Raw genomic sequence first — 16,715 nt, 5'->3', positions numbered from 1 at the left:
TTACGAAACTTGTAGGCAAACGGAGACTTGAGTTTCGCCCAGAAATACTCAGTCACAAGCTTAACTGCTTTGCTTATGTTAAGCATGTTTAGAGGGTTACAACTCTTAAACTGTGTTAAGAAGTCTGAATGCATGAAATAGCATTAACCCCCCTCCCCCTTTAATGTCATCCAGAACAAACACAATAAAATAACAATTGAAATGGATAGGATGTACATCACTGAAGTTTTCCATCAAGTCTCACAGTAATCTGATCAAAATCAAAACAATTCACTAGTGTACAAACAATGTCCTGCCCTTTCACGCTGTTCAGTTTTATAGCCTATGGTGTGTCACTGAATTCTTATATCTTGAGATATGGGTTAGGGTTAGCCCCTATTCCTCCAGCTCAATCCAGCTTTCCTACATAAATCTCTCAGCTTCACTTTATTTGACTGACCCACTTCTTTAACAGAAAGTGTGGAGGATAAAGTCCTCCTCCACCCAGCGGAAAACTTTTATGTAAATGTAAAATGTAAAAACTCCCATGTAGCCATGCTAACAGTCTCTGGAGTAGCTGTCTTCTACAGGGCAATTTCACTTTGCTGGGATGTGGTGCACTTAAGAAGAATGTTTTAAAAGGAAACCTGAGAAGCTTTTTAAAATATGTATAATTTATTTGCATTTCCTCCTGGTTCAGATCTCTTCGGAAGACTCTTTGGAATTAGATGTGATGGCCACCACTGTGTGCTACAACATACGGTATATTCTTGTCTAGGTAACTTGTACATTAATTTGCTATGAATCCAGATTTTTAAAAATACTTTAAGGTGTTTAGCAAAATCATTGACTACAAAGTAATTTAGAATTGCTTTTTAAAAATTTGAAAAAGGTCCCAAAGTGATTTTCTATATTGTTAAAAACAGCCTTGTGACAGATCCAGGTTTTGTTCACGTACATCCCATAAAATATAAACAGCATGCAAAAGTCTTAAGCCACCATTAATTGGATTGTTTTCAGTCTCTTTATTAGAAACACAACCAGAAAATACAGGAAATGTGTAAGTATCACTTACTGCAGACTCTTTTTAACATAAAAGTGTGAGTATAGGACTTCCGTCTCCTCAAAAGAATTCAAGATGTGTTTATAGTGCCAAGAGAGGTCACACTTAAACCAAACCTTTGGCTGAAAAAGCCATTATGTTCAGAAAATTGTGGGTTCTGTTTACATTTCGTCTACATTACTCCTGTATTTTCTGTACTGTATCCTAATAAAGAGATCGAAAAACATGTTCATTAAAATGTTGCTAAAACAATAAGGCTAAGGTACAATATACTGTTAAAAACTTTTAAATGTAGTCATGCAATGTTAATGTGAGTGGAGTCACAGTTCAGGTGTGTCTGTTATAAAAGGTCTGAATTATTGAGCTCTTTGTACAATGGTCAGATCAGCAGCACTTGACTGCTTCTGATTGTGATGTCACATATCCACCCTCAATCTTTTTGATGTGTGATTTACTGTCTTTCTTTGTCAATGTCAAAGTATCTCAGAGGTGTTAAGGCCTGGTTTACTTTAGCTAAAAAAGGTGGTTCGAAGCAATGCTATATAGAACAATCATTTTTGGTTTCCCACAGAACCTTTAGTTGACCTTTCATGCTTTCTTTCTTATATTATTCTGAACCCTTTTTCCACCACAGATAAACTTTGATGCAACAGAAAGGCTTTTTATAGAACCCTACAGCCCAACAAAAAAACCTTAAGTGTAGAACTTCAATCAAACAGAAAAGACACTTAAAATGATATCAATATCTATAAAGAATCTGTTTAATACTTAAAGGCAGGATAGGCAGGAATTATCTAAAAAACTTTTTTACAAATTTGTTTAAACTGTCTTTATATACAAATACATAATTAAAATGTAAGTACTCTGAAAAAGAGAGTATAAAACTCGAGTGTCTGTAGACCTCTCACCACTGTTTTAAACACAGCTCATTATTTCCATTCGGGACGAAACAAATGATTGGCTTGCGCGACTATCACTCTCTCGCGCGACCATGGCACCACCCCTGTTGCTATGGGATCTGCCCACACATGCGTACACCCAAATGATTTGAACGTGCACGAGGCACTCTAGGACGGGCAAAAGTATGGCAGAGAAAGAGCATTCAGAACTCACAGTACCTGCATATGCAGTCAGCGAAGGCAAACAAGGCAAACAAAGGAATAAACAAAGCAATCAAACGAGAAAAAATATCGCCAGGCTTTTCCTCGAGTCGACGATGCAGTAGCGGTATTGTCTCCGGAGTGTAGTCCTCATCAGAGTCAACAATGCTTTCATCACGGAAACTCTTCCATGCAAAACACTGGCTTAATAGTGAGTTCTAAAAGCCATCCTATTTGTTTATATTCATAGTGATAAAGTTAGGTGTATTATTACATGTGATTCTGACATGATGTTACTACATGCACCGCGCTCCCAGTAGAGCCGGTCAGCGTCGCACGTTCATGTGTTTTGGGGGCGTGGCTTTAGAAGAAACCCAGAAGGGAGGGGGTGGAGTGAATGGAAAAATGAGCTGTGTTTAAAACAGTGGTGAGAGGTCTACAGACACTCGATTTTTATACTCTCTTTTTCAGAGTACTTACATTTTAATTATGTATTGGTATATAAAGACAGTTTAAACAAATTTGTAAAAAAGTTTTTTTAGATAATTCCTGCCTATCCTGCCTTTAATTCTTAAAATCAGTTATACTTACAGTTAAATATATATATACACACATTAAAGCTACACTGTGTACTCTTTTGAGTTAATTCTTAGCAAAAACCCATGTTTTCTTTCAAAAGTATACTCATTCATGTGTAATTACTTCCACCCACTAATCAAAGTATTCTCGTAAGTGTAGAATCTGCTATTTAGAATACATACGGTCAAGTCGCTCGACTGGCTGAATCCATGTTGTGCCTCCATCTTTGAAATACATTCGCTGATGAGGGACATTCCGGAAATTCAAGCTCTGCCTTTCGCGCTTTCAGACTACACTCATGCTGGTCGCTAGCTGAAAAACACGTCGCCAAGGGGATTTAAAATGACAACGTGACAGGAAAAACAACAAGACCAAAGTCAATATTGGAGTAATGTTAGATTTCCAAGATGGGGCTCAAGGGACACCGAAGTTGCTACTTTCTATCTTCTCCACAGGTAATTCAGCATATTCGTTTACATCTATACAGTCTGTGTTGTAAACTTGAAGTTTTATAGTTCTTTGGCTAACTATAGCATGATTATGCATAACACTTAGTGTAAACACGCATGTGGTTTAATGTGTTCGAACAGCCACACGCCGTCTCTCCGCCCATTTATGTAATCTGAGGTACTGAGAGAAATGTTTTTCATCTTTTCTGACCTCTAGCACAAACACACGGTGACAGCCCTATTTTTAGCCTTTCATTGATAAAACTAACGCCGCTGATCTGCGCGTCTTTCGTTTCATTTTACAAGCGTGTGAAAGTTGAGCGATCCTTTTTCACCAATAACAGAGAAAGCTCTTACATATACACGGACATGTAACATTTACTTAAAACATAAGCATTGGACTCTGACATAATATTAGTTCGCGTCCATTTAAACCCGTCATTACTCCCGCTCATGATTAAATGACAGGAGAGGGACTCGTCCACACACCATCCCCTCAGTTATCTGGAGAGAAGCGGTCGAAAATGGACAAAAAGAGACGGATTTAAACACAAAGTGTAAACGTGATGTGTCTCTGTCGTCCACTTGTGATCCGATCGACGAAAACACATCTTATACCAAGTGTAACAGCCCCAGGGATATTTTTCCTCGCGTCGATGAAAAAGGAGTGTCTAAGCTATGTTTATGGTTGCTTTTTGTATGTGATTTTAAGCGGACATATCATGACAATCAGACTTTTTCCATGTTTAACATAAATCTGTGTGCTTTGACGGATCACAGGCAAAGGACATTGCAAATTGTTCATTTTTTTCATTGCTTTTGCTTTGTAGCTACTGAAGGCCATGTTAACCTTGGCATGACACGGCCACCGTACAGGTCAAAACGCGTTCCGAATGGGGGGGGGGGGCTAGAATGTAAAATTCAGTTGGTTGTCATATAGAATTTCACCGCTAGATGGGAGTAGATCCTACACAGTGGAGCTTTAACAGTTATATCCACTTTTAAAATATATTGTAGGAATATAATACAATATAAAATATACCCACAAAAGGGAATAGTTTATGTCATGAAAAAAGTGTCTTTGCTAATTTAATGCTGTGTCTGCATTGTGAATACACGTATGATTTTAGGCTAGTTCACTTAAACTTTTATGGGGTACATGAGCAGGCCTGCAAGAAAAAGTTTGATCTGTAACCACAATCACTTGACTGACCCAGAGTTAGTCAGATGAAACATGTACATACATCCCCTGTGAAATCTCAACTGTCCATTATTCCACCCAATGGTAATGTAACTCTGCTAAATTATTAAGATCTTGGATTCATCCATTTAAAGAACTGAATTTTGGGTACACATATAAGTAGGGCTGGAACGACGCGTCGACGAAGTCGATTACGTAATTACGTCGATTTGCCGGAAATGCGTCGATGCGTCGCATTGTTTACGTTTTCAAATGAAGGCGGCTTCAGCTCCGACCGGATAATACAAGTCTCAAGTCTCACGCATTCACCGTGAGAATCACGCAATTCAGTCAGTTCACACGCTCACACGCCACACCTTGTATTTCTCACGCTGAAAAAATAAGAAAACTTTTCCCACTCTATACAATTAATGAACGAGGCACAGGAGATAAGTTCTCTGCCGAGTTCATATCTGTCGAGCCGCGGACACGGTCACACTAGACATCCTGATATAATTGTCACCTACCAGCCAATCAGAAATCAGAATTTGTTGTTTCTGGGTAAATTTCGTGATCCTGCTGCAAGCACATTCGTTACTAGGCAACATAGATTCTCACGTCACACAGACGAAGTGGCAGTTGGAAGAGAAGAATCCGATGAAAGCGGTAGGTAACGCATTCTTTTTTATAGCAATTTGATTTTACGATTCTTGGATGACATCACAAAAATGTGATCAAAGATAATAAAAACTGCTGTTGGGAAATATAGCCGAGGTAAATTATTATTGATTAAAAAAATCGAACTGCTTTGCAATCAGAATTAGCTTTAACTTTAGGAAAGTACTAAACACTAGAGGCTACCTGAAACAATCCCAGGTGAAAAATATTATAGGAAATACTATAGTGTTTTTGAACCATACTAATACTGCCGTCCAAAGCGAAAGCGCAGTAACTACACACTTGGTCGAAATTGAGTTAAGGCTTGAAATGAGCTTTATGACATCTGTTCTGTCTTGTGACAAAGTCTCCTGGTTCAATTTTGTCCCGTTTCAGAGAAATGAGGGTGTCAAAATTGCAGTAACTACAAAATCCATGCTAATACCAAGGCAAACCGCAGTAAGTGATGTTACTGCGTTCTGGCTTTGTTTTTCCAGCTTTGATACCGCAGATACTGCGGTTTCCCCCGATCGTAACACACAGAAACAACAAACCATGGCACAATCCCGCGGCCAAATGATGGTTGAACTCGCGTTAAAACGCAAAAAAACAAATACTGGTAAGGAAGATAGCTAAATAATACCTCATGCTAAGGCAAATTACAGCTTTATAAGTAGTTAACATTGACTAGCCAGCTGCTAGCAAGTTTTGACCTACCTGTGCTCGTCCATTGAAGGCAATATCCTCTGACAATAATGATATAATCCGATTCAAGCGCATTGGTGTTTGTTGATTCGAACATCTCTCCACTTTTTAGGCAGCTAATCAAATTGTATTGACAGGGGTTACTCCTTCAAAAGTTTGATAAGAGTCTGGTAAAGTTTTATTGTTAGGCAAAGATAGCGGAGCCCAGTCAAACTGACGAGCGCAGCCGGGCCAGCAGAAAGCACACTATGTGAAAAAGTACACTTCCATAATAAGTGCTCTTTCTCCACGAACTAATTTTGTAGGCTACTTACTATTAAAACATTTAGTTTAGTACTTCTTAAGCAAATCTTAAAAATATCTAAGTTTACATAACTGTGCTACTTTGAGATGAAAATTAACTAAAATGCTCAGGGCAAGTTCTGCAATGTTGCTGTTCAGTTGGCTCATTTGGGGCAATTTTTTATATATTTGTATTTTTGAAATAAAACAATGTATTTAATTTCTATGACTTTGTCTTTAATTAGATTTCCCAACTGTTATAATTTCTATTTGTGCTAATCAATTATAAACAATATATTAAATTTAACTGCTACCAAAAACCTGAGAGAATTGGTTGGGGCCGAGGGGTCGCTGCTGCAAATATTTAAGTGGCTCCTCCCCTAACAGATGAAATCTCACTCCAAACTTTTGATAAAACTTGAGAGCCCTGCAAGTGTTATACACCAAACAGCCAGAACGTGATCAAAAGTGTGGGAATACTTTAAGCAGAGACCAAATAAAACACATACTGTGTAAAACTGAAATGTGCATGATCATCTTAAAAGAAAACAACCTGGAGCTCTCCGACCTCAGAATGACGCGACGGCAGCGTAAGTATTTGAATTTTTACAGAAAGTTTTTATACAACAATAGAATCAATGCAGGAATATATGGTGCTTAATACAGCTGTGTTTACATCTTAGTTTAATACGAGCTGCGAGACGCCTGACAGACACGACATTGCATCGCGTCTGGGCAGTATGTTGAAACAGTAAATAAAGAGCGGGACAAGTTTAACTTTTTATATTAAGAAGTTATGAAATAATAAGTTACTGTGTTACACTGAGATAGGCATGTGCCCGCGTGCACTGAAAGCCAGCTGGCAGCGCGGAGTTCCCATAGCTTATTTTTTTGCTATGTGCGCAGATATTATAAAAGCTCGTCTCGTTAGGGGTCAGGGGATCTTTGGATAATCCGTAATTCGTTTGTAATTATAAAACGAAAATACCGCTTTTCTGTTTTTTGTTTCAAAACGAAAAACCAAATAACCGTTTTTGGTGTCAGAATCAAAAAAAGAAAAACCAATTAAAAACGTCCCGTTTTTCGTTATTTGTCGATCATTTTATCGTTATTCCTTTTTGAACAAAAAATGAAGAGTGTCTTTGAACTTCAGTCAATTCGTTTTTCGTTTATTGCAAGTGGTGCCTGCTGCAGAGCCAAATGGGCGGAGCTGGAGCTCTAGCGAGGCGGGGCACCCTCGCTGGATCTAGTGGGCGTGGCAGCATCAAGTGCGCAGGCGCAGATAGAGTTTGTTTAAACTTCATGTACAGCCTGTATCAAGTACTCCGGAGTATTGCACGGTAATTTAAAGATAAACTGAGCTTTAATATGTATATTAAATCTTAATCTTACAATTATCGCTGTCTCGACGTGATTTTCGGGAGTATATTGAGTTTCGCGTTTAACACTCGATGTGCTAACATTCTCCCGTCCACCACAAGTGGCACGTAGTGTTTTTATTGTAGTTTTTATTTTTTTTATTTAAATATTTGTTGAACCTGCACAGGTGCACCAGACAATACTTTTGCGAGGACAGGATCTTCTGCTCTCTATATCACGGTGCCTACTGTAAATAAGCATTTACACGAGCTCTGAAATCATGCAGTTCAACTAAAAGGTATGTGTGTGTGAATTAAATATTTTAATTATACTGTGTGTGATAAACATCATGTTTGTTGAACCTTTCTGTTTGTGCATGTCATAGTAATTTCTTTCTTGCATTTAAATCTAAAAACATATTGTTCATTTAATATTTTCTGGTGTTGTGAAACCTTTGGGATGTCTGAATTTAAACTACTTTATTTCAGTTGTTATAATAGTTTTTCTGCGTTACATTACTTATGACAAGTTAAAAACATGTATAGAAATACTCTTTATGTTGTGCTCTTGAGCAAGGTGATTCATCACAAAAGCTGTTTATATGCAATGCACTGTACAAAACATGTAAACAAGACAATGATGCTAATTTATGCTTTCTATGTTTTAGATTTTATCATCAAGCATGGTCTCAAGTGCAGACGATCCCACACTTTCACTGCTGTTACTGTACATCAACATTTTAAAATGTGTAAAAATCCAGCCTCTGGACAACCTTCCATTGGCTGCAACACCACCTTCATCCCCAGCATCAGCATCCCCACCTTTATTTCCCCTCGACATTGGAACATGTCTGTACTGATTTTGAGGTACAGCTTTTTAACTTCTTGCTGCTTGTAAACTTGTTTAAATATCTTTAGTGGAGTATTAAGAAAGAACAAAGTACACAGTTGTCACAAATAACCCACTGAGGGTCAGTTAAGTAAACCAAGTACACATTTTTAACAAAACTGTAAACAAAGAGAAAGACTTAACTTAAAAAAAAAACAATCCCTAGATGTGACCGCTATTTACTGTATTAATTGTATATCTAATTGTATTGTCTATAATTAACAGGGTGCCCCTCTACAGCTAGGAGGAATTGATTGTGGGGTATTTATGTTGATGGTAAGTGGTCTTTTATTTGCTGTACACCTGTCTCTGTGTACTAAACACAGCATTTGGGAATATTGTTTTGTTTTTTCTATGCACTCTATGTTATGACTGTGAGAAAACATAAAAAAGAACTATTCAGATTTTCGATTGCTATCTTTTGCCAGTCTGACACACCAATAATCATAAAGTGGTGGTGCTCAGTTAATTTAGACATTTCCTCTGACAAAGTATGATATTAATAACTATACTTCTGATAAAACCTCCATTATGTGCATTTCCAGTATGCAGACAATATATATAAATTAAGCAATGCATGCCTAAAAACATTCTAATGTTTGTCTCTTCTTACAGTCAAGTCCCACAACTACTCACCCAGAAAGTAACATATGCAGATAACATGAAATTCACACCACCTGAGTCAGATGTCATGGAGATCATCCAGACAACAGAAGTAGATGTATGTAGCGGGAATGTTTATGTACTGATTGACTTGTTTAACTTGTTAATGTGTGTATTAACCTTTCCTGTTTCATGAATTTGTTTATGAGCAGCACATCATTTTAAATTATATTATTATTGGAATTCTTATATAGCACACAGGACTCAGCGGTGATGAGAAACATTCAGCTGACCTGTGAGTGGGTAAAGGAGATCACTTGCTGGGAAGATGAGCTGGAAAAGATCTAAAGGATGATGTCCTGTTGGCTATAACAATGTTGGACTTGTTTATAAACACCGTGTTTTATGAGGGTGAAAGGAATGAAGAAGAAATGTCGACTCCCTTCCCTTTTATATTTTAGAGAAGAGCAGGAGATATATGAGACAAAAGAGTTATTCGTGGGTTTTGTTTACACAAAAAAACCCTGTCTTGTGAATCTACTAGTGGGGATAGACTAATGTAAAAATTTATTTTTTTGATTGGTTTTGTAAAATACCATTAAACGTTTGTGTGAACTGTAAAGTGATGTGTTCTTGAAATAAATGTATAATATTTATTATTGTATCTTATTATACCATTAAAGTGTTCTTGAAATATTCATGATATTATTTTATATCTTCTTATTATAACATTTTATATAGATTTCTTTTATGTTAGATGCATATTTTGCTAAATTTGGGTTAATAGAAACCAATAAATCCACTTGTAGGACACTGGAGTATGTGACTATTAAATTACATTAATCTTCTACAAAAATGTAGTTGAATCGAATGCTTCACTAATGTCAAAGCACATCGTATATCCTCTACTATGAGAAGTCACATGGTTGGTTTTAGACTACTTGTCTGCTTATTCGTTAAAAATAGCATAATGCATAGCCTATCACATAAAGGTTGAATCTTTTCAAAGTTACAGTCAATATTCCATTTAAATTTGCAATATCATTTTTACACCATATGCTTTCACATTTACATACAATAAGGGCAGATTAGGTAACCTAGTCTTATTTATTATTGTATTTATTTATTGAATTAATAAGATGATTTCGTAATACAACAAAGTTGTATTAAACATTAGTAAATGCATTAATGGCCTTGTTGTCACTTTCAGATATTTACATCATGGTTTATGGTAAGCCACAGGAACTAGCATAAATGTATAAAAGTATAATATAACCTTAACATTATAACATTTACAGAAGGTTTTAGTCTTCACTCATCCACTATGCTTGTAAATCATTTAAGGGCATATATGCAAGTGAAAGAGTTGCAATGCAGAGCCCTGCTTCACTGTACTGTTGTACATTTGTATTTAAAGACATCATTTGACATCATCCAATTCCACAAAGTAACACAATTCAGAAATGTGGCTTACCATAAACCATGATGTAAATATCTGAAAGTGACAACAAGGCCCTTTTATGGAGGAAAGAGTTGTGTGCTGCTTTGCCAGTGAAAGCTTACTCTCTGTGCACCCCTCTTTATTTGTGTCCACCGCAACGTGTGGGTTGTGAACTAATCTAAATGATCGATAACACTTTACAACAAGATTGTATTTGTTTAGATTAGTTAATGCATTAGCTAACATGAAGTATCAAATAACAATACTTCTACAGCATTTATGAATCTTAGTTCATGTTAATTTCAGCATTTACTAATACATTTATCAAGCGTTGTAACTGTTAACATTAGTTAATGCATGAACTAAATAACTGTATTGACATTAACTAACATTAACAAGAATTAGTACTTGCTGAAAAGCTATATTGTTAATTATTTTTCATGTTAATGCATTTACTAATGTTTAATACAACTTTGTTGTATTACGAAATCATCTGATTAATTCAATAAATAAATACAATAATAAATAAGACTAGGTTACCTAATCTGCCCTTATTGTATGTAAATGTGAAAGCATATGGTGTAAAAATGATATTGCAAATTTAAATGGAATATTGACTGTAACTTTGAAAAGATTCAACCTTTATGTGATAGGCTATGCATTATGCTATTTTTAACGAATAAGCAGACAAGTAGTCTAAAACCAACCATGTGACTTCTCATAGTAGAGGATATACGATGTGCTTTGACATTAGTGAAGCATTCGATTCAACTACATTTTTGTAGAAGATTAATGTAATTTAATAGTCACATACTCCAGTGTCCTACAAGTGGATTTATTGGTTTCTATTAACCCAAATTTAGCAAAATATGCATCTAACATAAAAGAAATCTATATAAAATGTTATAATAAGAAGATATAAAATAATATCATGAATATTTCAAGAACACTTTAATGGTATAATAAGATACAATAATAAATATTATACATTTATTTCAAGAACACATCACTTTACAGTTCACACAAACGTTTAATGGTATTTTACAAAACCAATCAAAAAAATAAATTTTTACATTAGTCTATCCCCACTAGTAGATTCACAAGACAGGGTTTTTTTTGTGTAAACAAAACCCACGAATAACTCTTTTGTCTCATATATCTCCTGCTCTTCTCTAAAATATAAAAGGGAAGGGAGTCGACATTTCTTCTTCATTCCTTTCACCCTCATAAAACACGGTGTTTATAAACAAGTCCAACATTGTTATAGCCAACAGGACATCATCCTTTAGATCTTTTCCAGCTCATCTTCCCAGCAAGTGATCTCCTTTACCCACTCACAGGTCAGCTGAATGTTTCTCATCACCGCTGAGTCCTGTGTGCTATATAAGAATTCCAATAATAATATAATTAATAATGATGTGCTGCTCTTAAACAAATTCATGAAACAGGAAAGGTTAATACACACATTAACAAGTTAAACAAGTCAATCAGTACATAAACATTCCCGCTACATACATCTACTTCTGTTGTCTGGATGATCTCCATGACATCTGACTCAGGTGGTGTGAATTTCATGTTATCTGCATATGTTACTTTCTGGGTGAGTAGTTGTGGGACTTGACTGTAAGAAGAGACAAACATTAGAATGTTTTTAGGCATGCATTGCTTAATTTATATATATTGTCTGCATACTGGAAATGCACATAATGGAGGTTTTATCAGAAGTATAGTTATTAATATCATACTTTGTCAGAGGAAATGTCTAAATTAACTGAGCACCACCACTTTATGATTATTGGTGTGTCAGACTGGCAAAAGATAGCAATCGAAAATCTGAATAGTTCTTTTTTATGTTTTCTCACAGTCATAACATAGAGTGCATAGAAAAAACAAAACAATATTCCCAAATGCTGTGTTTAGTACACAGAGACAGGTGTACAGCAAATAAAAGACCACTTACCATCAACATAAATACCCCACAATCAATTCCTCCTAGCTGTAGAGGGGCACCCTGTTAATTATAGACAATACAATTAGATATACAATTAATACAGTAAATAGCGGTCACATCTAGGGATTGTTTTTTTTTTAAGTTAAGTCTTTCTCTTTGTTTACAGTTTTGTTAAAAATGTGTACTTGGTTTACTTAACTGACCCTCAGTGGGTTATTTGTGACAACTGTGTACTTTGTTCTTTCTTAATACTCCACTAAAGATATTTAAACAAGTTTACAAGCAGCAAGAAGTTAAAAAGCTGTACCTCAAAATCAGTACAGACACGTTCCAATGTCGAGGGGAAATAAAGGTGGGGATGCTGATGCTGGGGATGAAGGTGGTGTTGCAGCCAATGGAAGGTTGTCCAGAGGCTGGATTTTTACACATTTTAAAATGTTGATGTACAGTAACAGCAGTGAAAGTGTGGGATCGTCTGCACTTGAGACCATGCTTGATGATAAAATCTAAAACATAGAAAGCATAAATTAGCATCATTGTCTTGTTTACATGTTTTGTACAGTGCATTGCATATAAACAGCTTTTGTGATGAATCACCTTGCTCAAGAGCACAACATAAAGAGTATTTCTATACATGTTTTTAACTTGTCATAAGTAATGTAACGCAGAAAAACTATTATAACAACTGAAATAAAGTAGTTTAAATTCAGACATCCCAAAGGTTTCACAACACCAGAAAATATTAAATGAACAATATGTTTTTAGATTTAAATGCAAGAAAGAAATTACTATGACATGCACAAACAGAAAGGTTCAACAAACATGATGTTTATCACACACAGTATAATTAAAATATTTAATTCACACACACATACCTTTTAGTTGAACTGCATGATTTCAGAGCTCGTGTAAATGCTTATTTACAGTAGGCACCGTGATATAGAGAGCAGAAGATCCTGTCCTCGCAAAAGTATTGTCTGGTGCACCTGTGCAGGTTCAACAAATATTTAAATAAAAAAAATAAAAACTACAATAAAAACACTACGTGCCACTTGTGGTGGACGGGAGAATGTTAGCACATCGAGTGTTAAACGCGAAACTCAATATACTCCCGAAAATCACGTCGAGACAGCGATAATTGTAAGATTAAGATTTAATATACATATTAAAGCTCAGTTTATCTTTAAATTACCGTGCAATACTCCGGAGTACTTGATACAGGCTGTACATGAAGTTTAAACAAACTCTATCTGCGCCTGCGCACTTGATGCTGCCACGCCCACTAGATCCAGCGAGGGTGCCCCGCCTCGCTAGAGCTCCAGCTCCGCCCATTTGGCTCTGCAGCAGGCACCACTTGCAATAAACGAAAAACGAATTGACTGAAGTTCAAAGACACTCTTCATTTTTTGTTCAAAAAGGAATAACGATAAAATGATCGACAAATAACGAAAAACGGGACGTTTTTAATTGGTTTTTCTTTTTTTGATTCTGACACCAAAAACGGTTATTTGGTTTTTCGTTTTGAAACAAAAAACAGAAAAGCGGTATTTTCGTTTTATAATTACAAACGAATTACGGATTATCCAGAGATCCCCTGACCGTTAGGTATTCCTGACATGCGTTTATTTAAAGTAACAGCAGCGTAAACGCCGTTTATAAAATATTAGAAGATCATGCTAACTAAATTTGTATTTACCCGAGACTTAAGAAAAGTTAAATGTTAAAGTTGATGCTAAATGAGAATGCAGTAACGTTACTACTGATAGTAATAATATTAACAGTAATAATATAATGGTTACATTTTATAATAAGGGTTCATGAATCACAATGAACTTATTTTTACTTCAGTCTGAACTAATGCTGAGTAAATGCATGTACTAATCATAAACGAAGTGAAGAGTCATCATTGAGTACAACATGACATGTTTTTTAGTTAATGTATTAATAAACAATGATTTCATGTGAGTCATTTTGTAGTTAATGATGACTCTTCATTAGTTTATGATTAGCACTAGGGCTGGAACAATAAAGAGCAGGACATGTTTTTATATTAATAAGGAGTTATTATTCAGTTTGATTTATTTTTATTTTACTTCTTTAATATTAATATATTTTATTTGTTTAAGTGAATAATGCCCCTTTTGCACTGTTTATGTTAGGCTGAATTAATGTTGGACTTGTTTTTATGTGATTTGTTATATTTTCCTTGGCACTGGCACTGTTTGTGTATTTGTTTAATTGAGAAAATGCTTCAATAAAATGTTGGCATTAATAGCAGATGTTACATTTATTATTTGTAAAAAAAAATCTTTATTTAGACTATTCGATTAATCGAAAAAATAATCGATAGACTAATCGGTTGAAAAAATAGTCGAAATTTGCAGCTCTACATATAAGCATATGGGTGTGTGTGTGTGTGTGTGTGTGTCCTTGTGTGTGGCTCTTATCGTATTTTAGTTATTTTGATGATTATAGTTGGTGACACCATATTAGCCAAAATGCTGGGTTTTACATAGACTTCTCCAAAAATGATACTGAACCTCCAAGACTACATCATGGCACTTTGTAAATATTTTACGAGGGGGCTAATATCTGTATATTTTTGTACAATTTGCCTTTGCCCCTCTGCTGTTGGGGTTAGGGGGAGGGTTAGGGATTTTTGGTTGTTTTTTTATGATAATCGTATGAATTCTGGTGAGAGCGGGGTAAGTTGTCACACTAGAGGCTCTATCTCAAAAATGAAATATCCACTTTGTGTGACGACTTCTATAGTCAACTTCGTGTTCACATGTGGTCACTCTTATCGGACATTCGTACAATTTCTTATTTTTTGGCTTAAAACTTTGTTATGAATGTTAAAAATTATTATTTTGCACAAAATAGAGGAGACAATAACGTGTCTTTTGATACTTTAGCTGACGTGCTATGTTGAGCTAACCCTGAGATTTAGCCAACATACAGTATAGCACACATGTCAGTTTGGGGCAAGTTGTCTCAATGACTTTGGGGCAAGTCGTCACATGCTTTTCACACTGGAAATAGTTAACCCCAGTTTATTCTAAACCGCGGGTTAACAGAATCCTGGGTTATCTGTTTCACGTTTCACACTGTTCGCACTTAACCAGGGGTTAAGAGATAACCCTGGGTATTCATAATCTGACGTTTCACACTGTGTATTCCTAATCCCTAGGTCAGGTGTCTGTAACACTTCTCCTACACCTGTCTGTAATTATCAAGCAAACCTGAGCACCTTGCTTAGCTGCTTCAGCTGTGTTTATTTGGGGTTAGAACATTCTAACAAATGCAAGGCTAACCCTGGGTTCATTTCAGAGATAACACCGCTTCTAAATTACAAGTGTGAAATGATCCTTAACCTAGGTTTAAAAGTGAGGTTTAGAATGAAGATAACCCAGGGTTAAGCACAGTGTGAAAAGCCCTAGAGATAATATTTCCAGCTCTGGTTTGAATTTAAAATACAATAATTACAATTAAGTTGTGCTCTTCTTTTCATAGGATAGTGTGACAACTTACCCGCTGATGGGACAAATTGTCACAAGTGAACATTCTCTATTCACCAGTCTCCGTAATGAGATAAGATATGACAATATAATGAATACAACATATGTGCCCAAGACTTCCTTTTTTCATTTGGTATGAGATTTAAAGCATTGTAATGTATGGTGCTCAGTAAATGTTAGACAATGTGAAAAATGTGACAACTTACCCCACTCTCCCCTACATTATATTCATAATCACTGAATGTCTGCCTTTTTTAAAAATACAGCTGTGCATCTAGAGAGTGCATAGTACTTTAGACATATATTAGTATCTCAAAGGTACATGCTGTTACCAAATGTATACATATCTGTACCTATATGGTAGGATGTTTTTAAAGGTTACTGCCCCAGTGACAGCTGGGGTACATATTTTGACAATTTGCTCTAACAGTGACATACTAAGGAAATGATTGTTAAAGGTTTTGTAATATATTGTTTCCATTACTCGCAAGACGTTTTCCCAAATTTCTTTATTCCTGTAAATGCCTGACTAAATTGTGCACATGAGATGTGTAACTCTGAAAAACATGGCCCACCATCTGTGCGTGACCTATAAAACACTGGCCTTCATGACGGTCCCAAAGCTCAGGTCAGTCTGTCTTGTTTCTGAGGCTGCTCTCAACAGGGAAAGAGTCTTAAAGTGAGGCTCAAAGAGCCCTGGGGCGATAACGTACATGTTTAAAAAAACACCTGCACTCTAACCACACTTTTAGTGCACACGGAAATGTTGTGTTCCTGAAAAATGCCACATTTGTTTCTGCAAGCCAGATTTACCACAATTCCTTGGGGATCCCCCTGAGTGGCAGAAGTGTCTGAGGCAAATGTCTGTGGAATGTGGACAAGAGAAACCGTTAGGTGGAAAAACAGGTGTTTTGACTCTTTTGGTGGTGAAGGGACTGCAAAACAATCCATTCTTCACCTG

At 36.0% G+C, this 16,715-nt stretch overlaps 2 long non-coding RNA genes across 3 annotated transcripts; one reads left to right on the top strand and one right to left on the bottom strand.

The window, feature by feature from the left end:
* Nucleotides 1-6,559: 6,559 nt before the first annotated feature.
* On the top strand, nucleotides 6,560-9,542 carry LOC135749298 (uncharacterized). 2 transcript variants are annotated; one of them, XR_012336217.1, is made up of 6 exons: nucleotides 6,560-6,584; nucleotides 7,541-7,651; nucleotides 8,021-8,219; nucleotides 8,467-8,517; nucleotides 8,857-8,962; nucleotides 9,099-9,542. It is a non-coding gene; the product is annotated as an uncharacterized lncRNA (long non-coding RNA). The 2 variants fall into 2 exon arrangements; XR_010532336.2 differs by lacking the exon at nucleotides 6,560-6,584 and adding an exon at nucleotides 7,156-7,334.
* Nucleotides 9,543-11,243: 1,701 nt separating this feature from the next.
* Nucleotides 11,244-13,837, bottom strand: LOC135749301 (uncharacterized). The gene is made up of 6 exons (XR_010532337.2): nucleotides 13,429-13,837; nucleotides 13,112-13,222; nucleotides 12,544-12,742; nucleotides 12,246-12,296; nucleotides 11,801-11,906; nucleotides 11,244-11,664 (listed from the first exon to the last, which is right to left on the bottom strand). It is a non-coding gene; the product is annotated as an uncharacterized lncRNA (long non-coding RNA).
* Nucleotides 13,838-16,715: the final 2,878 nt, after the last annotated feature.

Source organism: Paramisgurnus dabryanus, chromosome 2, assembly GCF_030506205.2.
Source record: "Paramisgurnus dabryanus chromosome 2, PD_genome_1.1, whole genome shotgun sequence".
NCBI classification, from domain to species: domain Eukaryota; kingdom Metazoa; phylum Chordata; class Actinopteri; order Cypriniformes; family Cobitidae; genus Paramisgurnus; species Paramisgurnus dabryanus.
The sequence above is the reverse complement of the archived record's forward strand: the minus strand, read 5'-3'. Positions and strand labels throughout refer to the sequence as shown.